Source organism: Schistocerca nitens, chromosome 5 (assembly GCF_023898315.1).
Source record: "Schistocerca nitens isolate TAMUIC-IGC-003100 chromosome 5, iqSchNite1.1, whole genome shotgun sequence".
Lineage (NCBI taxonomy): Eukaryota > Metazoa > Arthropoda > Insecta > Orthoptera > Acrididae > Schistocerca > Schistocerca nitens.
The window spans coordinates 30,243,223-30,269,525 of record NC_064618.1 but is presented as its reverse complement, the minus strand read 5'-3'; positions in this window follow the sequence as shown (position 1 = coordinate 30,269,525).

Here is a 26,303-nt window from a genome sequence, read left to right as displayed (position 1 = left end):
ATCTCATTTGCGATGCACTATTTTTTCTTTACTGCATCCCTCGCTCAATCACATTAACGAATTAACACAGAAATTGCGTCGCTATGATATACTATGGGTTCTATGACTTCTCCTTCTAAATCGAGTAACGTTTCTATAGAAACAACAGGATTTTCTTATGGGATACGAGTATCACATTTCCGATGCACTATTCTTTCTTTACTGTATCCCTCGCTCCTTCACATTGACGAATAACCGTAGAAATTGTGTCGCTAAGAAATACTATGGGTTCTATGAATTCTCCTTCTAAATCGAGGATCGTTTCTATGGAAACGACAGGGTTTTCTATTATGATACGACTATCTCATTTCTGATGCACTTTTCTTTCTTTACTGCATCCCTCGCTACCTGACATTAACGAATTAACACAGAAATTGCGTCGCCATGAAATACTATGGGTTCTATGACTTCTCCTTCTAAATCGAGTAACGTTTCTATAGAAACAACAGGATTTTCTGTTATGATACGAATATCTCATTTGCGATGCACTATTCTTTCTTTACTGCATCCCTCGCTACCTGACATTAAAGAATTAACACAGAAATTGCGTCGCTAAAAAATTCTATGGGTTCTATGACTTCTCCTTATAAATCGAGGAACGTTTCCACGGAAACGACTGGATTTTGTTTTGGGATACTTCTTTCTCATTTCTGATGCACTATTCTTTCTTTACAGCATCCCTCGATCCCTCACATTGACGATTTAACACAGAAATTGCGTCGCTAAGAAATACTATAGGTTCTATGACTTCTCCTAAATCGAGTAACGTTTCTATAGAAACAACAGGATTTTCTTTTGGGATACGAGTATCTCCTTTCCGATGCACTATTCCTTCTTTTCTGCATCCCTCGCTCCCTCACATTGACGAATTAACACAGAAATTTCGACGCCATGAAATACTATGGGTTCTATGACTTCTCCTTCTACATCGAGTAACGTTTCTATGGAAACGACAGGATTTTCTTTTGCGATACGAGTATCTCCTTTCCGATGCACGATTCACCCTTTGCTGCATCCCTCGCTCCCTCACATTGACGAATTAACAAAGAAATTGCGTCGCAATGAAATACTATGGGTTATATGATTCTCCTTCTAAATAGAGGAATGTTTGTATGGAAACGAATTTATTTTCTATTGGGATACGACTATCTTATTTCCGATGCACTATTCTGTCTTTACTGAATCCCTTGCTCACTCACATTGACGAATTAACAAAGAAATTGCGTCGCTATGAAATTCTATGGGTTCTATAAGTTCTCATTCTAAATCAAGGATCGTTTCTATGGAAACGACAGGATTTTCTATAATGATACGACTATCTCATTTCCGATGCACTATTCTTTCTTTACTGCATCCCTCGCTCCCTCACATTAACGAATTAACACAGAAATTGCGTCGCTATAAAATACTATGGGTTCTATGACTTCTCCTTCTACATTGAGTAACGTTTCTATGGAAACGACAGTATTTTCTTTTGCGATACGAGTATCTCCTTTCCGATGCACGATTCACCCTTTGCTGCATCCCTCGCTCCCTCACATTGACGAATTAACAAAGAAATTGCGTCGCTATGAAATTCTATGGGTTCTATAACTTCTCATTTTAAATCAAGGAACGTTTCTATGGAAACGTCAGGATTTTCTATTATGATACGACTATCTCATTTGCGATCCACTATTCTTTCTTTACTGCATCCCTCGCTCCCTCACGTTAACGAATTAACACAGATATTGCGTCGCTATGAAATACTATGGGTTCTATGACTTCTCCTTCTAAATCGAGGAACGTTTCTATGGAAACGACTGGTTTTTCTATTGGGATACGACTAACTTATTTCCGATGCAATATTCTTTCTTTACTGAATCCCTCGCTCCCTCACATTCACGAATTAACACAGAAATTGCGTCGCTATAAAATACTATGGGTTCTATGACTTCTCCTTCTACATCGAGTAACGTTCCTATGGAAACGACAGGATTTTCTTTTGCGATACGAGTATCTCCTTTCCGATGCACTAATCACCCTCTGCTGCATCCCACGCTCCCTCACATTGACGAATTAACAAAGAAATTGCGTCGCTATGAAATTCTATGGGTTCCATAACTTCTCATTCTAAATCAAGGATCGTTTCTATGGAAACGACAGGATTTTCTATTATGATACGACTATCTCATTTCCGATGCACTATTCTTTCTTTACTGCATCCCTCGCTCCGTCACATTGACGAATTAACACAGAAATTCCGTCGCAATGAAATACTATGGGTTCTATGACTTCTCCTTCTAAATCGAGGAACGTTTCTATGGAAACGACTGGATTTTCTATTGGGATACGACTATCTTACTTCCGATGCACTATTCTTTCTTTACTGAATCCCTCGCGCCCTCACATTGACGAATTAACAAAGAAATTGCGTCGCTATGAAATTCTATGGGTTCTATAACTTCTCATTTTAAATCAAGGATCGTTTCTATTGAAACGACAGGATTTTCTATAATGATACGACTATCTCATTTCCGATGCACTATTCTTTCTTTACTGCATCCCTCGCTCCCTCACATTAAAGAATTAACACAGAAATTGCGTCGCTATAAAATTCTATGGGTTCTATGACTTCTCCTTCTAAATCGAGGAACGTTTCTACGGAAACGACTGGATTTTCTTTTGGGATACGACTTTCCCATTTCCGATGCACTATTCTTTCTTTTCAGCATCCCTCGCTCCCTCACATTGACGATTTAACACAGAAATTGCGTCGCTATGAAATACTATAGTTTCTATGACTTCTCCTAAATCGAGTAACGTTTCTATAGAAACAACAGGATTTTCTTTTGGGATACGAGTATCTCCTTTCCGATGCACTATTCCTTCATTACTGCATCCCTCGCTCCCTCACATTGACGAATTAACACAGAAATTTCGACGCTATGAAATACTATGGGTTCTATGACTTCTCCTTATAAATCGAGGAACGTTTCTATGGAAACGACAGGATTTTCTACTATGATACGACTACCTCATTTCCGATGCACTATTCTTTCTTTACTGCATCCCTTCTCCGTCACATTGACGAATAACACAGAAATTCCGTCGCTATGAAATACTATGGGTTCTATGACTTCTCCTTCTAAATCGAGGATCGTTTCTATGGAAACGACAGGATTTTCTATTATGATACGACTATCTCATTTCCGATGCACTATTCTTTCTTTACTGCATCCCTCGCTCCCTCACATTAACGAATTATCACAGAAATTGCTTCGCTATGAAATACTATGGGTTCCTTGACTTCTCCTTATAAATCGAGGAACGTTTCTATGGAAACGACTGGATTTTCTATTGGGATACGAGTATCTCATTTCCGATGCACTATTCTTTCTTTACTGCATCCCTCGCTCCGTCACATTGACGAATTAACACAGAAATTCCGTCGCTATGAAATACTATGGGTTTTATGACTTCTCCTTCTAAATCGAGGAACGTTTCTATGGAAACGACAGGATTTTCTTTTGGGATACGACTATCTCATTTCCGATGCACTATTCTTTCTTTACTGCATCCCTCGCTCACTCACATTGTCGAATTAACACAGAAATTGTGTCGCTAAGAAATGCTATGGGTTCTATGACTTCTCCTTCTACATCGAGTAACGTTTCTATGGAAACGACAGGATTTTCTTTTGCGATACGAGTATCTCCTTTCCGATGCACGATTCGCCCTTTGCTGCATCCCTCGCTCCCTCACATTGACGAATTAACAAAGAAATGGCGTCGCAATGAAATACAATGGGTTCTATGATTCTCCTTCTAAATAGAGGAATGTTTCAATGGAAACGAATTTATTTTCTATTGTTATACGACTATCTTATTTCCGATGCACTATTCATTCTTTACTGAATCCCTTGCTCACTCACATTGACGAATTAACTAAGAAATTGCGTCGCTATGAAATTATATGGGTTCTATAACTTCTCATTCTAAATCAAGGATCGTTTCTATGGAAACGACAGGATTTTCTATAATGATACGACTATCTTATATCCGATGCACTATTCTTTCTTTACTGCATCCCTCGCTCCCTCACATTGACGAATGAACACAGAAATTGCGTCGCTATAAAATACTATGGGTTCTATGACTTCTCCTTCTACATCGAGTAACGTTTCTATGGAAACCACAGGATTTTCTTTTGCAATACGAGTATCTCCTTTCCGATGCACTATTCACCCTTTGCTGCATCCCTCGCTCCCTCACATTGACGAATTAACTAAGAAATTGCGTCGCTATGAAATTCTATGGGTTCTATAGCTTCTCATTGTAAATCAAGGATCGTTTCTATGGAAACGACAGGATTTTCTATAATGATACGACTATCTCATTTCCGATGCACTATTCTTTCTTTACTGCATCCCTCGCTCCCTCACATTAACGAATTAACACAGAAATTGCGTCGCTAAAAAATTCTATGGGTTCTATGACTTCTCCTTATAAATCGAGGAACGTTTCCACGGAAACGACTGGATTTTGTTTTGGGATACGACTTTCCCATTTCTGAGGCACTATTCTTTCTTTACAGCATCCCTCGCTCCCTCACATTGACGATTTAACACAGAAATTGCGTCGCTATGAAATACTATAGGTTCTATGACTTCTCCTAAATCGAGTAACGTTTCTATAGAAACAACAGGATTTTCTTTTGGGATACGAGTATCTCCTTTCCGATGCACTATTCCTTCTTTACTGCATCCCTCGCTCCCTCACATTGACGAATTAACACAGAAAATGTGTCGCTAAGGAACACTATTGGTTCTATGACTTCTCCTTCTAAATCGAGGATCGTTTCTATGGAAACGACAGGATTTTCTGTTATGATACGACTATCTCATTTGCGATGCACTATTTTTTCTTTACTGCATCCCTCGCTCAATCACATTAACGAATTAACACAGAAATTGCGTCGCTATGAAATACTATGGGTTCTATGACTTCTCCTTCTAAATCGAGTAACGTTTCTATAGAAACAACAGGATTTTCTTATGGGATACGAGTATCACATTTCCGATGCACTATTCTTTCTTTACTGTATCCCTCGCTCCTTCACATTGACGAATAACCATAGAAATTGTGTCGCTAAGAAATACTATGGGTTCTATGAATTCTCCTTCTAAATCGAGGATCGTTTCTATGGAAACGACAGGATTTTCTATTATGATACGACTATCTCATTTCTGATGCACTATTCTTTCTTTACTGCATCCCTCGCTACCTGACATTAACGAATTAACACAGAAATTGCGTCGCCATGAAATACTATGGGTTCTATGACTTCTCCTTCTAAATCGAGTAACGTTTCTATAGAAACAACAGGATTTTCTGTTATGATACGAATATCTCATTTGCGATGCACTATTCTTTCTTTACTGCATCCCTCGCTCCCTCACATTAACGAATTAACACAGAAATTGCGTCGCAATGAAATACTATGGGTTCTATGATTCTCCTTCTAAATAGAGGAATGTTTCTATGGAAACGACTTTATTTTCTATTGGGATACGACTATCTTATTTCCGATGCACTATTCTTTCTTTACTGAATCCCTTGCTCCCTCACATTGACGAATTAACAAAGAAATTGCGTCGCTATGAAATTCTATGGGTTCTATAACTTCTCATTCTAAATCAAGGATCGTTTCTATGGAAACGACAGGATTTTCTATAATGATACGACTATCTCATTTCCGATGCACTATTCTCTCTTTACTGCATCCCTCGCTCCCTCACATTAACGAATTAACACAGAAATTGCGTCGCTAAAAAATTCTATGGGTTCTATGACTTCTCCTTATAAATCGAGGAACGTTTCCACGGAAACGACTGGATTTTGTTTTGGGATACTTCTTTCTCATTTCTGATGCACTATTCTTTCTTTACAGCATCCCTCGATCCCTCACATTGACGATTTAACACAGAAATTGCGTCGCTAAGAAATACTATAGGTTCTATGACTTCTCCTAAATCGAGTAACGTTTCTATAGAAACAACAGGATTTTCTTTTGGGATACGAGTATCTCCTTTCCGATGCACTATTCCTTCTTTACTGCATCCCTCGCTCCCTCACATTGACGAATTAACACAGAAATTTCGACGCCATGAAATACTATGGGTTCTATGACTTCTCCTTCTACATCGAGTAACGTTTCTATGGAAACGACAGGATTTTCTTTTGCGATACGAGTATCTCCTTTCCGATGCACGATTCACCCTTTGCTGCATCCCTCGCTCCCTCACATTGACGAATTAACAAAGAAATTGCGTCGCAATGAAATACTATGGGTTATATGATTCTCCTTCTAAATAGAGGAATGTTTGTATGGAAACGAATTTATTTTCTATTGGGATACGACTATCTTATTTCCGATGCACTATTCTGTCTTTACTGAATCCCTTGCTCACTCACATTGACGAATTAACAAAGAAATTGCGTCGCTATGAAATTCTATGGGTTCTATAACTTCTCATTCTAAATCAAGGATCGTTTCTATGGAAACGACAGGATTTTCTATAATTATAGGACTATCTCATTTCCGATGCACTATTCTTTCTTTACTGCATCCCTCGCTCCCTCACATTAACGAATTAACACAGAAATTGCGTCGCTATAAAATACTATGGGTTCTATGACTTCTCCTTCTACATCGAGTAACGTTTCTATGGAAACGACAGTATTTTCTTTTGCGATACGAGTATCTCCTTTCCGATGCACGATTCACCCTTTGCTGCATCCCTCGCTCCCTCACATTGACGAATTAACAAAGAAATTGCGTCGCTATGAAATTCTATGGGTTCTATAACTTCTCATTTTAAATCAAGGAACGTTTCTATGGAAACGTCAGGATTTTCTATTATGATACGACTATCTCATTTGCGATCCACTATTCTTTCTCTACTGCATCCCTCGCTCCCTCACGTTAACGAATTAACACAGATATTGCGTCGCTATGAAATACTATGGGTTCTATGACTTCTCCTTCTAAATCGAGGAACGTTTCTATGGAAACGACTGGTTTTTCTATTGGGATACGACTATCTTATTTCCGATGCAATATTCTTTCTTTACTGAATCCCTCGCTCCCTCACATTCACGAATTAACACAGAAATTGCGTCGCTATAAAATACTATGGGTTCTATGACTTCTCCTTCTACATCGAGTAACGTTCCTATGGAAACGACAGGATTTTCTTTTGCGATACGAGTATCTCCTTTCCGATGCACTAATCACCCTTTGCTGCATCCCACGCTCCCTCACATTGACGAATTAACAAAGAAATTGCGTCGCTATGAAATTCTATGGGTTCCATAACTTCTCATTCTAAATCAAGGATCGTTTCTATGGAAACGACAGGATTTTCTATTATGATACGACTATCTCATTTCCGATGCACTATTCTTTCTTTACTGCATCCCTCGCTCCGTCACATTGACGAATTAACACAGAAATTCCGTCGCAATGAAATACTATGGGTTCTATGACTTCTCCTTCTAAATCGAGGAACGTTTCTATGGAAACGACTGGATTTTCTATTGGGATACGACTATCTTACTTCCGATGCACTATTCTTTCTTTACTGAATCCCTCGCTCCCTCACATTGACGAATTAACAAAGAAATTGCGTCGCTATGAAATTCTATGGGTTCTATAACTTCTCATTTTAAATCAAGGATCGTTTCTATGGAAACGACAGGATTTTCTATAATGATACGACTATCTCATTTCCGATGCACTATTCTTTCTTTACTGCATCCCTCGCTCCCTCACATTAACGAATTAACACAGAAATTGCGTCGCTATAAAATTCTATGGGTTCTATGACTTCTCCTTCTAAATCGAGGAACGTTTCTACGGAAACGACTGGATTTTCTTTTGGGATACGACTTTCCCATTTCCGATGCACTATTCTTTCTTTTCAGCATCCCTCGCTCCCTCACATTGACGATTTAACACAGAAATTGCGTCGCTATGAAATACTATAGTTTCTATGACTTCTCCTAAATCGAGTAACGTTTCTATAGAAACAACAGGATTTTCTTTTGGGATACGAGTATCTCCTTTCCGATGCACTATTCCTTCATTACTGCATCCCTCGCTCCCTCACATTGACGACTTAACACAGAAATTTCGACGCTATGAAATACTATGTGTTCTATGACTTCTCCTTATAAATCGAGGAACGTTTCTATGGAAACGACAGGATTTTCTACTATGATACGACTACCTCATTTCCGATGCACTATTCTTTCTTTACTGCATCCCTTCTCCGTCACATTGACGAATAACACAGAAATTCCGTCGCTATGAAATACTATGGGTTCTATGACTTCTCCTTCTAAATCGAGGATCGTTTCTATGGAAACGACAGGATTTTCTATTATGATACGACTATCTCATTTGCGATGCACTATTTTTTCTTTACTGCATCCCTCGCTCAATCACATTAACGAATTAACACAGAAATTGCGTCGCTATGAAATACTATGGGTTCTATGACTTCTCCTTCTAAATCGAGTAACGTTTCTATAGAGACAACAGGATTTTCTTATGGGATACGAGTATCACATTTCCGATGCACTATTCTTTCTTTACTGTATCCCTCGCTCCTTCACATTGACGAATAACCATAGAAATTGTGTCGCTAAGAAATACTATGGGTTCTATGAATTCTCCTTCTAAATCGAGGATCGTTTCTATGGAAACGACAGGGTTTTCTATTATGATACGACTATCTCATTTCTGATGCACTATTCTTTCTTTACTGCATCCCTCGCTACCTGACATTAACGAATTAACACAGAAATTGCGTCGCCATGAAATACTATGGGTTCTATGACTTCTCCTTCTAAATCGAGTAACGTTTCTATAGAAACAACAGGATTTTCTGTTATGATACGAATATCTCATTTGCGATGCACTATTCTTTCTTTACTGCATCCCTCGCTCCCTCACATTAACGAATTAACACAGAAATTGCGTCGCAATGAAATACTATGGGTTCTATGATTCTCCTTCTAAATAGAGGAATGTTTCTATGGAAACGACTTTATTTTCTATTGGGATACGACTATCTTATTTCCGATGCACTATTCTTTCTTTACTGAATCCCTTGCTCCCTCACATTGACGAATTAACAAAGAAATTGCGTCGCTATGAAATTCTATGGGTTCTATAACTTCTCATTCTAAATCAAGGATCGTTTCTATGGAAACGACAGGATTTTCTATAATGATACGACTATCTCATTTCCGATGCACTATTCTCTCTTTACTGCATCCCTCGCTCCCTCACATTAACGAATTAACACAGAAATTGCGTCGCTAAAAAATTCTATGGGTTCTATGACTTCTCCTTATAAATCGAGGAACGTTTCCACGGAAACGACTGGATTTTGTTTTGGGATACTTCTTTCTCATTTCTGATGCACTATTCTTTCTTTACAGCATCCCTCGATCCCTCACATTGACGATTTAACACAGAAATTGCGTCGCTAAGAAATACTATAGGTTCTATGACTTCTCCTAAATCGAGTAACGTTTCTATAGAAACAACAGGATTTTCTTTTGGGATACGAGTATCTCCTTTCCGATGCACTATTCCTTCTTTACTGCATCCCTCGCTCCCTCACATTGACGAATTAACACAGAAATTTCGACGCCATGAAATACTATGGGTTCTATGACTTCTCCTTCTACATCGAGTAACGTTTCTATGGAAACGACAGGATTTTCTTTTGCGATACGAGTATCTCCTTTCCGATGCACGATTCACCCTTTGCTGCATCCCTCGCTCCCTCACATTGACGAATTAACAAAGAAATTGCGTCGCAATGAAATACTATGGGTTATATGATTCTCCTTCTAAATAGAGGAATGTTTGTATGGAAACGAATTTATTTTCTATTGGGATACGACTATCTTATTTCCGATGCACTATTCTGTCTTTACTGAATCCCTTGCTCACTCACATTGACGAATTAACAAAGAAATTGCGTCGCTATGAAATTCTATGGGTTCTATAACTTCTCATTCTAAATCAAGGATCGTTTCTATGGAAACGACAGGATTTTCTATAATTATAGGACTATCTCATTTCCGATGCACTATTCTTTCTTTACTGCATCCCTCGCTCCCTCACATTAACGAATTAACACAGAAATTGCGTCGCTATAAAATACTATGGGTTCTATGACTTCTCCTTCTACATCGAGTAACGTTTCTATGGAAACGACATTATTTTCTTTTGCGATACGAGTATCTCCTTTCCGATGCACGATTCACCCTTTGCTGCATCCCTCGCTCCCTCACATTGACGAATTAACAAAGAAATTGCGTCGCTATGAAATTCTATGGGTTCTATAACTTCTCATTTTAAATCAAGGAACGTTTCTATGGAAACGTCAGGATTTTCTATTATGATACGACTATCTCATTTGCGATCCACTATTCTTTCTTTACTGCATCCCTCGCTCCCTCACGTTAACGAATTAACACAGATATTGCGTCGCTATGAAATACTATGGGTTCTATGACTTCTCCTTCTAAATCGAGGAACGTTTCTATGGAAACGACTGGTTTTTCTATTGGGATACGACTATCTTATTTCCGATGCAATATTCTTTCTTTACTGAATCCCTCGCTCCCTCACATTCACGAATTAACACAGAAATTGCGTCGCTATAAAATACTATGGGTTCTATGACTTCTCCTTCTACATCGAGTAACGTTCCTATGGAAACGACAGGATTTTCTTTTGCGATACGAGTATCTCCTTTCCGATGCACTAATCACCCTTTGCTGCATCCCACGCTCCCTCACATTGACGAATTAACAAAGAAATTGCGTCGCTATGAAATTCTATGGGTTCCATAACTTCTCATTCTAAATCAAGGATCGTTTCTATGGAAACGACAGGATTTTCTATTATGATACGACTATCTCATTTCCGATGCACTATTCTTTCTTTACTGCATCCCTCGCTCCGTCACATTGACGAATTAACACAGAAATTCCGTCGCAATGAAATACTATGGGTTCTATGACTTCTCCTTCTAAATCGAGGAACGTTTCTATGGAAACGACTGGATTTTCTATTGGGATACGACTATCTTACTTCCGATGCACTATTCTTTCTTTACTGAATCCCTCGCTCCCTCACATTGACGAATTAACAAAGAAATTGCGTCGCTATGAAATTCTATGGGTTCTATAACTTCTCATTTTAAATCAAGGATCGTTTCTATGGAAACGACAGGATTTTCTATAATGATACGACTATCTCATTTCCGATGCACTATTCTTTCTTTACTGCATCCCTCGCTCCCTCACATTAACGAATTAACACAGAAATTGCGTCGCTATAAAATTCTATGGGTTCTATGACTTCTCCTTCTAAATCGAGGAACGTTTCTACGGAAACGACTGGATTTTCTTTTGGGATACGACTTTCCCATTTCCGATGCACTATTCTTTCTTTTCAGCATCCCTCGCTCCCTCACATTGACGATTTAACACAGAAATTGCGTCGCTATGAAATACTATAGTTTCTATGACTTCTCCTAAATCGAGTAACGTTTCTATAGAAACAACAGGATTTTCTTTTGGGATACGAGTATCTCCTTTCCGATGCACTATTCCTTCATTACTGCATCCCTCGCTCCCTCACATTGACGACTTAACACAGAAATTTCGACGCTATGATATACTATGGGTTCTATGACTTCTCCTTATAAATCGAGGAACGTTTCTATGGAAACGACAGGATTTTCTACTATGATACGACTACCTCATTTCCGATGCACTATTCTTTCTTTACTGCATCCCTTCTCCGTCACATTGACGAATAACACAGAAATTCCGTCGCTATGAAATACTATGGGTTCTATGACTTCTCCTTCTAAATCGAGGATCGTTTCTATGGAAACGACAGGATTTTCTATTATGATACGACTATCTCATTTCCGATGCACTATTCTTTCTTTACTGCATCCCTCGCTCCCTCACATTAACGAATTATCACAGAAATTGCTTCGCTATGAAATACTATGGGTTCTATGACTTCTCCTTATAAATCGAGGAACGTTTCTATGGAAACGACTGGATGTTCTATTGGGATACGAGTATCTCATTTCCGATGCACTATTCTTTCTTTACTGCATCCCTCGCTCCGTCACATTGACGAATTAACACAGAAATTCCGTCGCTATGAAATACTATGGGTTTTATGACTTCTCCTTCTAAATCGAGGAACGTTTCTATGGAAACGACAGGATTTTCTTTTGGGATACGACTATCTCATTTCCGATGCACTATTCTTTCTTTACTGCATCCCTCGCTCCCTCACATTGTCGAATTAACACAGAAATTGTGTCGCTAAGAAATGCTATGGGTTCTATGACTTCTCCTTCTACATAGAGTAACGTTTCTATGGAAACGACAGGATTTTCTTTTGCGATACGAGTATCTCCTTTCCGATGCACGATTCACCCTTTGCTGCATCCCTCGCTCCCTCACATTGACGAATTAACAAAGAAATGGCGTCGCAATGAAATACAATGGGTTCTATGATTCTCCTTCTAAATAGAGGAATGTTTCTATGGAAACGAATTTATTTTCCATTGTTATACGACTATCTTATTTCCGATGCACTATTCTTTCTTTACTGAATCCCTTGCTCACTCACATTGACGAATTAACTAAGAAATTGCGTCGCTATGAAATTATGATGGTTCTATAACTTCTCATTCTAAATCAAGGATCGTTTCTATGGAAACGACAGGATTTTCTATAATGATACGACTATCTTATTTCCGATGCACTATTCTTTCTTTACTGCATCCCTCGCTCCCTCACATTAACGAATTAACACAGAAATTGCGTCGCTATAAAATACTATGGGTTCTATGACTTCTCCTTCTACATCGAGTAACGTTTCTATGGAAACGACAGGATTTTCTTTTGCGATACGAGTATCTCCTTTCCGATGCACTAAACACCCTTTGCTGCATCCCTCGCTCCCTCACATTGACGAATTAACAAAGAAATTGCGTCGCTATGAAATTCTATGGGTTCTATAACTTCTCATTCTAAATCAAGGATCGTTTCTATGGAAACGACAGGATTTTCTATTATGATACGACTATCTCATTTCCGATGCACTATTCTTTCTTTACTGCATCCCTCGCTCCGTCACATTGAAGAATTAACACAGAAATTCCGTCGCTATGAAATACTATGGGTTCTATGACATCTCCTTCTAAATCGAGGAGCGTTTCTTCGGAAACGACTGGATTTTCTTTTGGGATACGACTATCTCATTTCCGCTGCACTATTCCTTCTTTACTGCATCATTCGCTCCCTCACATTGTCGAATTAACACAGAAATTGCGTCGCTATGAAATACTATAGGTTCTATGACTTCTCCTAAAACGAGTAACGTTTCTATAGAAACAACAGGATTTTCTTTTGGGATACGAGTATCTCCTTTCCGATGCACTATTCCTTCTTTACTGCATCCCCCGCTCCCTCACATTGACGAATGAACACAGAAATTGCGTCGCTATAAAATACTATGGGTTCTATGACTTCTCCTTCTACATCGAGTAACGTTTCTATGGAAACCACAGGATTTTCTTTTGCAATACGAGTATCTCCTTTCCGATGCACTATTCACTCTTTGCTGCATCCCTCGCTCCCTCACATTGACGAATTAACAAAGAAATTGCGTCGCTATGAAATTCTATGGGTTCTATAGCTTCTCATTCTAAATCAAGGATCGTTTCTATGGAAACGACAGGATTTTCTATAATGATACGACTATCTCATTTCCGATGCACTATTCTTTCTTTACTGCATCCCTCGCTCCCTCACATTAACGAATTAACACAGAAATTGCGTCGCTAAAAAATTCTATGGGTTCTATGACTTCTCCTTATAAATCGAGGAACGTTTCCACGGAAACGACTGGATTTTGTTTTGGGATACGACTTTCCCATTTCTGAGGCACTATTCTTTCTTTACAGCATCCCTCGCTCCCTCACATTGACGATTTAACACAGAAATTGCGTCGCTATGAAATACTATAGGTTCTATGACTTCTCCTAAATCGAGTAACGTTTCTATAGAAACAACAGGATTTTCTTTTGGGATACGAGTATCTCCTTTCCGATGCACTATTCCTTCTTTACTGCATCCCTCGCTCCCTCACATTGACGAATTAACACAGAAATTTCGACGCCACGAAATACTATGGGTTCTATGACTTCTCCTTCTACATCGAGTAACGTTTCTATGGAAACGACAGGATTTTCTTTTGCGATACGAGTATCTCCTTGCCGATGCACGATTCACCCTTTGCTGCATCCCTCGCTCCCTCACATTGACTAATTAACAAAGAAATTGCGTCGCAATGAAATACTATGGGTTCTATGATTCTCCTTCTAAATAGAGGAATGTTTCTATGGAAACGAATTTATTTTCTATTGGGAAACGACTATCTTATTTCCGATGCACTATTCTTTCTTTACTGAATCCCTTGCTCACTCACATTGACGAATTAACAAAGAAATTGCGTCGCTATGAAATTCTATGGGTTCTATAACTTCTCAATCTAAATCAAGGATCGTTTCTATGGAAACGACAGGATTTTCTATAATGATACGACTATCTCATTTCCGATGCACTATTCTTTCTTTACTGCATATCTCGCTCCCTCACATTAACGAATTAACACAGAAATTGCGTCGCTATAAAATACTATGGGTTCTATGAATTCCCCTTCTACATCGAGTAACGTTTCTATGGAAACGACAGGATTTTCTTTTGCGATACGAGTATCTCCTTTCCGATGCACTAATCACCCTTTGCTGCATCCCTCGCTCCCTCACATTTACGAATTAACAAAGAAATTGCGTCGCTATGAAATTCTATGGGTTCTATAACTTCTCATTCTAAATCAAGGATCGTTTCTATGGAAACGACAGGATTTTCTATTATGATACGACTATCTCATTTCCGATGCACTATTCTTTCTTTACTGCATCCCTCGCTCCGTCACATTGACGAATTAACACAGAAATTCCGTCGCTATGAAATACTATGGGTTCTATGACATCTCCTTCTAAATCGAGGAACGTTTCTTCGGAAACGACTGGATTTTCTTTTGGGATACGACTTTCTCATTTCCGATTCACTATTCTTTCTTTACTGCATCCCTCGCTCCCTCACATTGACGAATTAACACAGAAATTTCGACGCTATGAAATACTATGGGTTCTATGACTTCTCCTTATAAATCGAGGAACGTTTCTATGGAAACAACAGGATTTTCTACTATGATACGACTATCTCATTTCCGATGCTCTATTCTTTCTTTACTGCATCCCTTCTCCGTCACATTGACGAATAACACAGAAATTCCGTCGCTATGAAATACTATGGGTTGTATGACTTCTCCTTCTAAATCGACGAACGTTTCTACGGAAACGACTGGATTTTCTTTTGGGATACGACTATCTCATTTCCGATGCACTAATCTTTCTTTACTGCATCCCTCGCTCCCTCACGTTTACTCATTAACACAGATATTGCGTCGCTATGAAATACTATGGGTTCTATGACTTCTCCTTCTAAATCGAGGAACGTTTCTATGGAAACGACTGGATTTTCTATTGGGATACGACTATCTTATTTCCGATGCACTATTCTTACTTTACTGAATCCCTCGCTCCCTCACATTCACGAATTAACACAGAAATTGCGTCGCTATAAAATACTATGGGTTCTATGACTTCTCCTTCTACATCGAGTAACGTTTCTATGGAAACGACAGGATTTCTTTTGCGATACGAGTATCTCCTTTCCGATGCACTAATCACCCTTTGCTGCATCCCTCGCTCCCTCACATTGACGAATTAACAAATAAATTGCGTCACTATGAAATTCTATGGGTTCTATAACTTCTCATTCTAAATCAAGGATCGATTCTATGGAAACGACAGGATTTTGTATAGTGATACGACTATCTCATTTCTGATGCACTATTCTTTCTTTACTGCATCCCTCGCTCCCTCACATTAAAGAATTAACACAGAAATTGCGTCGCTATAAAATTCTATGGGTTCTATGACTTCTCCTTCTAAATCGAGGAACGTTTCTACGGAAACGACTGGATTTTCTTTTGGGATACGACTTTCCCATTTCCGATGCACTATTCTTTTTTACTGCATCACTAGCTCCCTCACATTGACGATTTAACACAGAAATTGCGTCGCTATGAAATACTATAGGTTCTATGACTTCTCCTAAATCGAGTAACGTTTCTATAGAAACAACAGGATTTTCTTTTGGGATACGAGTATCTCCTTTCCGATGCACTATTCCTTCTTTACTGCATCCCTCGCTCCCTCACATTGACGAATTAACACAGAAATTGCGTCGCTATAAAATACTATGGGTTCTATGACTTCTCCTTCTACATCGAGTAACGTTTCTATGGAAACGACAGGATTTTCTTTTGCAATACGAGTATCTCCTTTCCGATGCACTATTCACTCTTTGCTGCATCCCTCGCTCCCTCACATTGACGAATTAACAACGAAATTGCGTCGCTATGAAATTCTATGGGTTCTATAACTTCTCACTCTAAATCAAGGCACGTTTCTATGGAAACGACAGGATTTTCTATTATGATACGACTATCTCATTTCCGATGCACTATTCTTTCTTAACTGCATCCCTCGCTTTGTCACATTGACGAATTAACACAGAAATTCCGTCGCTATGAACTACTATGGGTTGTATGACTTCTCCTTCTAAATCGAGGAACGTTTCTATGGAAACGACTGGATTTTCTATTGGGATACGACTATCTTATTTCCGATGCACTATTCTTTCTTTACTGAATCCCTCGCTCCCTCACATTGACGAATTAACACAGAAATTGCGTCGCTATAAAATACTATGGGTTCTATGACTTCTGCTTCTAAATCGAGGATCGTTTCTATGGAAACGACAGGATTTTCTATTATGATACGACTATCTCATTTGCGATGCACTATTCTTTCTTTACTGGATACCTCGCTCCCTCACGTTAACGAATTAACACAGATATTGCGTCGCTATGAAATACTATGTGTTCTATGACTTCTCCTTCTAAATCGAGGAACGTTTCTGTGGAAACGACTGGATTTTCTATTGGGATACGACTATCTTATTTCCGATGCACTATTCTTTCTTTACTGAATCCCTCGCTCCCTCACATTGACGAATTAACACAGAAATTCCGTCGCTATGAAATACTATGGGTTCTATGACATCTCCTTCTAAATCGAGGAACGTTTCTTCGGAAACGACTGGATTTTCTTTTGGGATACGACTTTCTCATTTCCGATTCACTATTCTTTCTTTACTGCATCCCTCGCTCCCTCACATTGACGAATTAACACAGAAATTTCGACGCTATGAAATACTATGGGTTCTATGACTTCTCCTTATAAATCGAGGAACGTTTCTATGGAAACAACAGGATTTTCTACTATGATACGACTATCTCATTTCCGATGCTCTATTCTTTCTTTACTGCATCCCTTCTCCGTCACATTGACGAATAACACAGAAATTCCGTCGCTATGAAATACTATGGGTTGTATGACTTCTCCTTCTAAATCGACGAACGTTTCTGTGGAAACGACTGGATTTTCTATTGGGATACGACTATCTTATTTCCGATGCACTATTCTTTCTTTACTGAATCCCTCGCTCCCTCACATTGACGAATTAACACAGAAATTGCGTCGCTATAAAATACTATGGGTTCTATGACTTCTCCTTCTACATCGAGTAACGTTTCTATGGAAACGACAAGATTTTCTTTTGCGATACGAGTATCTCCTTTCCGATGCACTATTCACCCTTTGCTGCATCCCTCGCTCCCTCACATTGACGAATTAATAAATAAATTGCGTCACTATGAAATTCTATGGGTTCTATAACTTCTCATTCTAAATCAAGGATCGTTTCTATGGAAACGACAGGATTTTCTATAATGATACGACTATCTCATTTCCGATGCACTATACTTTCTTTACTGCATCCCTCGCTCCCTCATATTAAAGAATTAACACAGAAATTGCGTCGCTATAAAATTCTAAGGGTTCTATGACTTTTCCTTCTAAATCGAGGAACGTTTCTACGGAAACGACTGGATTTTCTTTTGGGATACGACTTTCCCATTTCCGATGCACTATTCTTTTTTACTGCATCCCTCGCTCCCTCACATTGACGAATTAACACAGAAAATGTGTCGCTAAGGAATACTACTGGTTCTATGACTTCTCCTTCTAAATCGAGGATCGTTTCTATGGAAACGACAGGATTTTCTGTTATGATACGACTATCTCATTTGCGATGCACTATTCTTTCTTTACTGCATCCCTCGCTCAATCACATTAACGAATTAACACAGAAATTGCGTCGCTATGAAATACTATGTGTTCTATGACTTCTCCTTCTAAATCGAGTAACGTTTCTATAGAAACAACAGGATTTTCTTTTGGGATACGAGTATCGCATTTCCGATGCACTATTCTTTCTTTACTGTATCCTCGCTCCTTCACATTGACGAATAAACACAGAAATTGCGTCGCAATGAAATACTATGGGTTCTATGACTTCTCCTTCTAAATAGAGGAATGTTTCTATGGAAACGACTTTATTTTCTATTGGGATACGACTATCTTATTTCCGATGCACTATTCTTTCTTTACTGAATCCCTTGCTCCCTCACACTGACGAATTAACAAAGAAATTGCGTCGCTATGAAATTCTATGGGTTCTATGACTTCTCCTACTACATCGAGTAACGTTTCTATGGAAACGACAGGATTTTCTTTTGCAATACGAGTATCTCCTTTCCGATGCACGATTCACCCTTTGCTGCATCCCTCGCTCCCTCACATTGACGAATTAACAAAGAAATTGCGTCGCTATGAGATTCTATGGGTTCTATAACTTCTCATTCTAAATCAAGGAACGTTTCTATGGAAACGACAGGATTTTCTATTATGATACGACTTTCCCATTTCCGATGCACTATTCTTTCTTTACTGCATCCCTCGCTCCCTCACATTGAAGATTTAACACAGAAATTGCGTCGCTATGAAATACTATAGGTTCTATGACTTCTCCTAAATCGAGTAACGTTTCTACAGAAACAACAGGATTTTCTTTTGCGATACGAGTATCTCCTTTCCGATGCACTATTTACCCTTTGCTGCATCCCTCGCTCCCTCACATTAACGAATTAACAAAGAAATTGCGTCGCTATGAAATTCTATGGGTTCTATAACTTCTCATTCTAAATCAGGGATCGTTTCTATGGAAACGACAGGATTTTCTATTATGATACGACTATCTCATTTCCGATGCACTATTCTTTCTTTACTGCATCCCTCGCTCCGTCACATTGACGAATTAACACAGAAATTCCGACGCTATGAAATACTATGGGTTCTGTGACATCTCCTTCTAAATCGAGGAACGTTTCTTCGGAAACGACTGGATTTTCTTTTGGGATACGACTATCTCATTTCCGCTGCACTATTCTTTCTTTACTGCATCTTTCGCTCCCTCACATTGACGAATTAACACAGAAATTCCGTCGCAATGAAATACTATGGGTTCTATGACTTCTGCTTCTAAATCGAGGATCGTTTCTATGGAAACGACAGGATTTTTTATTATGATACGACTATCTCATTTCCGATGCACTATTCTTTCTTTACTGCATCCCTCGCTCCCTCAGATTAACGAATTAACACAGGAATTGCGTCGCTATAAAATTCTATGGGTTCTATGACTTCTCCTTCTAAATCGAGGAACGTTTCTACGGAAACGTCTGGATTTTCTTTTGGGATACGACTTTCTCATTTCCGATGCACTATTCTTTCTTTACTGCATCCCTCGCTCCCTCACATTGACGATTTAACACAGAAATTGCGTCGCTATGGAATACTATAGGTTCTATGACTTCTCCTAAATCGAGTAACGTTTCTATAGAAACAACAGGATTTTCTTTTGGGATACGAGTATCTCCTTTCCGATGCACTATTCCTTCTTTACTGCATCCCTCGCTCCCTCACATTGACGAATTAACACAGAAATTTCGACGCTATGAAATACTATGGGTTCTATGACTTCTCCTTATAAATCGAGGAACGTTTCTATGGAAACGACAGGATTTTCTACTATGATACGACTATCTCATTTCCGATGCAATATTTTTTCTTTACTGCATCCCTTCTCCGTCACATTGACGAATAACACAGAAATTCCGTCGCTATGAAATACTATGGGTTCTATGACTTCTCCTTCAAAATCGAGGAACGTTTCTACGGAAACGACTGGATTTTCGTTTGGTATACGACTATCTCATTTCCGATGCACTATTCTTTCTTTACTGCATCCCTCGCTCCCTCACATTGACGAATTAACACAGATATTGTGTCGCTAAGAAATACTATGGGTTCTATGACTTCTCCTTCTAAATAGAGGATCGTTTCTATGAAAACGACAGGATTTTCTATTATGATACGACTATCTCATTTCCGATGCACTATTCTTTCTTTACTGCATCCCTCGCTCCCTCACATTAACGAATTAACACAGAAATTGCGTCGCTATAAAATACTATGGGTTCTATGACTTCTCCTTCTAAATCGAGGAACGTTTCTACGGAAACGACAGTATTTTCTTTTGGGATACGACTTTCTCATTTCCGATGCATTATTCTTTCTTTACTGCATCCCTCGCTCCCTCACATTGACGATTTAACACAGAAATTCCGTCGCTATGAAATACTATTGGTTCTATGACTTCTCATTCTAAATCAAGGAACGTTTCTATGGACAGGATTTTCTATTATGATACGACAATCTCATTTCCGATGCACTATTCTTTCTTTACTGCATCCCTCGCTCCCTCACATTGACGAATTAACACAGAAATTTCGACGCTATGAAATACTATTGGTTCTATGACTTCTCATTCTAAATCAAGGAACGTTTCTATGGACAGGATTTTCTATTATGATACGACCATCTCGTTTCCGATGTACTATTCTTTCTTTACTGCATCCCTCGCTCAATCACATTGCCGAATTAACACAGAAATTGCGTCGCTAGGAAATACTATGTGTTCTATGACTTCTCCTTCTAATTCGAGTAACGTTTCTATAGAAACAACAGGATTTTCTTTTGGGATACGAGTATCTCCTTTCCGATGCACTATTCCTTCTTTACTGCATCCCTCGCTCCCTCACATTGACGAATTAACACAGAAATTTCGTCGCTATGAAATACTATGGGTTCTATGACTTCTCATTATAAATCGAGGAACGTTTCTATGAAAACGACAGGATTTTCTATTATGATACGACTATCTCATTTCCGATGCACTATTCTTTCTTAACTGCATCCCTCGCTCCGTCACATTGACAGCTTAACACAGACATCCCGTCGCTATGAAATAGTATGGGTTCTATGACTTCTCCTTCTAAATCGAGGAACGTTTCTATGGAAACGACTGTATTTTCTATTGGGATACGACTATCTCATTTCCGATGCACTATTCTTACTTTACTGCATCCCTCGCTCCGTCACATTGACGAATTAACACAGAAATTCCGTCGCTATGAAATACTATGGGTTCTATGACTTCTCCTTCTAAATCGAGGAACGTTTCTACGGAAACGACTGGATTTTCTTTTGGGATACGCCTTTCACATTTCCGATGCACTATTCTTTCTTTACTGCATCCCTCGCTCCCTCACATTGACGATTTAACACAGCAAATGTGTCGCTAAGGAATACCATGGGTTCTATGACTTCTCCTTCTAAATCGAGGATCGTTTCTATGGAATCGACAGGATTTTCTGTTATGATACGACTATCTCATTTGCGATGCACTATTCTTTCTTTACTGCATCCCTCGCTCCCTCACATTAACGAATTAACACAGAAATTGCGTCGCTCTAAAATACTATGGGTTCTATGACTTCTTCCTCTAAATCGAGGAACGTTTCTACGGAAACGACAGGATTTTCTTTTGGGATACGACTTTCTCATTTCCGATGCATTATTCTTTCTTTACTGCATCCCTCACTCCCTCACATTGACGATTTAACACAGAAATTGCGTCGCAATGAAATACTATAGGTTCTATGACTTCTCCTTCTAAATCGAGTAACGTTTCTATAGAAACAACAGGATTTTCTATTACGATACGCTCATCTCATTTCCGATGCACTATTCTTTCTTTACTGCATCCCTCGCTCCCTCACATTGACGAATTAACACAGAAATTTCGACGCTATGAAATACTATGGGTTCTATGACTTCTCCTTATAAATCGAGGAACGTTTCTATGGAAACGTCTGGAATTTCTATTGGGATACGACTATCGCATTTCCGATGCACTATTCTTTCTTTACTGCATCCCTCGCTCCCTCACATTGACGAATTAACACAGAAATTGCGTCGCCATAAAATACTATGGGTTCTATGACTTCTCCTTCTACATCGAGTAACGTTTCTATATAAACGACAGGATTTTTTTTTGCAATACGAGTATCTCCTTTCCGATGCACTATTCTTTCTTTACTGCATCCCTCGCTCTCTCACATTGACGAATTAACACAGAAAATGTGTCGCTAAGGAATACTATTGGTTCTATGACTTCTCCTTCTAAATCGAGGATCGTTTCTATGGAAACGACAGGATTTTCTGTTATGATACGACTATCTCATTTGCGATGCACTATCCTTTCTTTACTGCATCCCTCGCTCAATCACATTAACGAATTAACACAGAAATTGCGTCGCTATGAAATACTATGGGTTCTATGACTACTCCTACTAAATCGAGTAACGTTTCTATAGATTCAAAAGGTTTTTCTTTTGGGATACGAGTATCACATTTCCGATGCACTATTCTTTCTTTATTGCATCCCTCGCTCCTTCACATAGACGAATAAACATAGAAATTGTGTCACTAAGAAATACTATGGGTTCTATGACTTCTCCTTCTAAATCGAGTAACGTTTCTATGGAAACGACAGGATTTTTTTCTGCAATACGAGTATCTCCTTTCCGATGCACTATTCTTTCTTTACTGCATCCCTCGCTCCCTCACATTGACGAATTAACACAGAAAATGTGTCGCTAAGGAATACTATTGGTACTATGACTTCTCCTTCTACATCGAGTAACGTTTCTATGGAAACGACAGGATTTTCTTTTGCAATACGAGTATCTCCTTTCCGATGCACGATTCACCCTTTGCTGCATCCCTCGCTCCCTCACATTGACGAATTAACAAAGAAATTGCGTCTCTATGAAATTCTATGGGTTCTATAACTTCTCATTCTAAATCAAGGATCGTTTCTGTGGAAACGACTGGATTTTCTATTATGATACGACTATCTCATTTCCGATGCACTATTCTTTCTTTACTGCATCCCTCGCTCCGTCACATTGACGAATTAACACAGAAATTCCGACGCTATGAAATACTATGGGTTCTATGACATCTCCTTCTAAATCGAGGAACGTTTCTTCGGAAACGACTGGATTTTCTTTTGGGATACGACTATCTCATTTCCGCTGCACTATTCTTTCTTTACTGCATCTTTCGCTCCCTCACAGTGACGAATTGACACAGAAATTGTGTCGCTAAGAAATACTATGTGTTCTATGACTTCTCCTTCTAAATCGAGGATCGTTTCTATGGAAACGACAGGATTTTCTATTATGATACGACTATCTCATTTGCGATGCACTATTTTTTCTTTACTGCATCCCTTCTCCGTCACATTGACGAATAACACAGAAATTCCGTCTCTATGAAATACTATGGGTTCTATGACTTCTCCTTCAAAATCGAGGAACGTTTCTACGGAAACGACTGGATTTTCGTTTGGTATACGACTATCTCATTTCCGATGCACTATTCTTTCTTTACTGCATCCCTCGCTCCCTCACATTGACGAATTAACACAGATATTGTGTCGCTAAGAAATACTATGGGTTCTATGACTTCTCCTTCTACATCGAGTAACGTTTCTATGGAAACGACAGGATTTATTTTTGCAATACGAGTATCTCCTTTCCGATGCACTATTCTTTCTTTACTGCATCCCTCGCTCCCTCACATTGACGAATTAACACAGAAAATGTGTCGCTAAGGAATACTATTGGTTCTAAGACTTCTCCTTCTAAATCGAGGATCGTTTCTATGGAAACGACGGGATTTTCTGTTATGATACGACTATCTCATTTGCGATGCACTATTCTTTCTTTACTGCATCCCTCGCTCAATCACACTAACGAATTAACATAGAAATTGCGTCGCTATGAAATACTATGGGTTCTATGACTTCTCCTTCTAAATCGAGTAACGTTTCTATAGAAACAAAAGGATTTTCTTTTGGGATACGAGTATCACATTTCCGATGCACAATTCTTTCTTTACTGCATCCCTCGCTCCCTCACATTGACGATTTAACACAGCAAATGTGTCGCTAAGGAATACCATGGGTTCTATGACTTCTCCTTCTAAATCGAGGATCGTTTCTATGGAAACGACAGGATTTTCTGTTATGATACCACTATCTCATTTGCGATGCACTATTCTTTCTTTACTGCATCCCTCGCTCCCTCACATTAACGAATTAACACAGAAATTGCGTCGCTCTAAAATACTATTGGTTCGATGACTTGTTCTTCTAAATCGAGGGACGTTTCTACGGAAACGACAGGATTTTCTTTTGGGATACGACTTTCTCATTTCCGATGCATTATTCTTTCTTTACTGCATCCCTCACTCCCTCACATTGACGATTTAACACAGAAATTGCGTCGCAATGAAATACTATAGGTTCTATGACTTCTCCTTCTAAATCGAGTAACGTTTCTATAGAAACAACAGGATTTTCTATTACGATACGCTCATCTCATTCCCGATGCACTATTCTTTCTTTACTGCATCCCTCGCTCCCTCACATTGACGAATTAACACAGAAATTTCGACGCTATGAAATACTATGGGTTCTATGACTTCTCCTTATTAATCGAGGAACGTTTCTATGGATACGACAGGATTTTCTACTATGATACGACCATCTCATTTCCGATGCACTATTCTTTCTTTACTGCATCCCTTCTCCATCACATTGACGAATAACACAGAAATATCCGTCGCTATGAAATACTATGGGTTCTATGACTTCTCCTTCTAAATCGAGGAACATTTCTATGGAAACGTCTGGAATTTCTATTGGGATACGACTATCGCATTTCCGATGCACTATTCTTTCTTTACTGCATCCCTCGCTCCCTCACATTGACGAATTAACACAGAAATTGCGTTGCCATAAAATACTATGGGTTCTATGACTTCTCCTTCTACATCGAGTAACGTTTCTATATAAACGACAGGATTTTGTTTTGCAATACGAGTATCTCCTTTCCGATGCACTATTCTTTCTTTAGTGCATCCCTCGCTCTCTCACATTGACGAATTAACACAGAAAATGTGTCGCTAAGGAATACTATTGGTTCTATGACTACTCCTTCTAAATCGAGTAACGTTTCTATAGAAACAACAGGATTTTCTATTACGATACGCTCATCTCATTCCCGATGCACTATTCTTTCTTTACTGCATCCCTCGCTCCCTCACATTGACGAATAACACAGAAATATCCGTCGCTATGAAATACTATGGGTTCTATGACTTCTCCTTCTAAATCGAGTAACGTTTCTATAGAAACAAAAGGATTTTCTTTTGGGATACGAGTATCACATTTCCGATGCACAATTCTTTCTTTACTGCATCCCTCGCTCCTTCACATAGACGAATAAACATAGAAATTGTGTCACTAAGAAATACTATGGCTTCTATGACTTCTCCTTCTAAATCGAGTAACGTTTCTATGGAAACGACAGGATTTTCTATTATGATACGACTATCTCATTTCCGATGCACTATTCTTTCTTTACTGCATCCCTCGCTCCCTCACATTAACGAATTAACACAGAAATTGTGTCGCTAAGAAATACTATGGGTTCTATGACTTCTCCTTCTAAATCGAGGATCGTTTGTATGGAAACGACAGGATTTTCTATTATGATACGACTATCTCATTTCCGATGCACTATTCTTT